At 48.3% G+C, this 704-nt stretch overlaps 1 non-coding gene across 1 annotated transcript; it reads left to right on the top strand.

Annotated features, from left to right (window-relative positions):
- Window positions 1–351: 351 nt before the first annotated feature.
- TRNAG-UCC (transfer RNA glycine (anticodon UCC)) lies at window positions 352–424 on the top strand. Its single transcript has one exon. It is a non-coding gene; the product is annotated as a tRNA-Gly (tRNA).
- Window positions 425–704: the final 280 nt, after the last annotated feature.

The following is a 704-nucleotide window of genomic DNA, read 5'->3' as shown; positions in this document are numbered from 1 at the left end:
GTGGGGGCAGGAGCTTGGGGTCTGCTCAGGGTGTGGCTGTGTGCCTGGCCTCTAGCTGGAGAGGGGCTCAGACCCCCAAGAAACACTGCAGCTGCTGCTGTCAGGAGGCATTGGGGCATTAGACCTCTGAGACAGTAGAAACACACCCACCTCGGAGCCACAGAGGTCAGCAGCCCGAAGCAGATTAAACCTTCATAGGTTCAGAATCTAGGACTTCTGAGATGCTCTTGAATTAGCCCTATAGAATTTTCCAGATTCCAAGAATATGGAGTTAGACTTCCTCAGGTTTGAGAGATTGAATGCACAAATGGACAATGATCAGGCCAAATATAAAAACAAGACTCTGGGATTTCCCTGGTGGTCCAGTGGTTAGGACTCTGTGCTTCCACCTCAGGGGGCACAGGTTCAATCCCTGGTTGGGGAGCTAAGATTCTGCATGCTGCGGGCATAGCCAAATTTTTTTTTAATTAAATAAAAGCAGAATTCTGCCCCAGAACCTACAGCAATCTACCCAGGAAACCAAGCCTTAATCCACAGCCAACAGCCCAGGAAACCAACGTATTCGAAGTCAGACTCACAGGAACCTAGATTGCTGTTCTGCTTGACAATCCAGGAAGATAAACAGTCATTGCTGTAACCATCAGCCAAAATGGCCAGGACTTGATGAATCACTGACAGCTTCTCTAATTTTTGTCCCCACATTC

Source organism: Odocoileus virginianus, chromosome 2, assembly GCF_023699985.2.
Source record: "Odocoileus virginianus isolate 20LAN1187 ecotype Illinois chromosome 2, Ovbor_1.2, whole genome shotgun sequence".
NCBI lineage: Eukaryota > Metazoa > Chordata > Mammalia > Artiodactyla > Cervidae > Odocoileus > Odocoileus virginianus.
The sequence above is the reverse complement of the archived record's forward strand: the minus strand, read 5'-3'. Positions and strand labels throughout refer to the sequence as shown.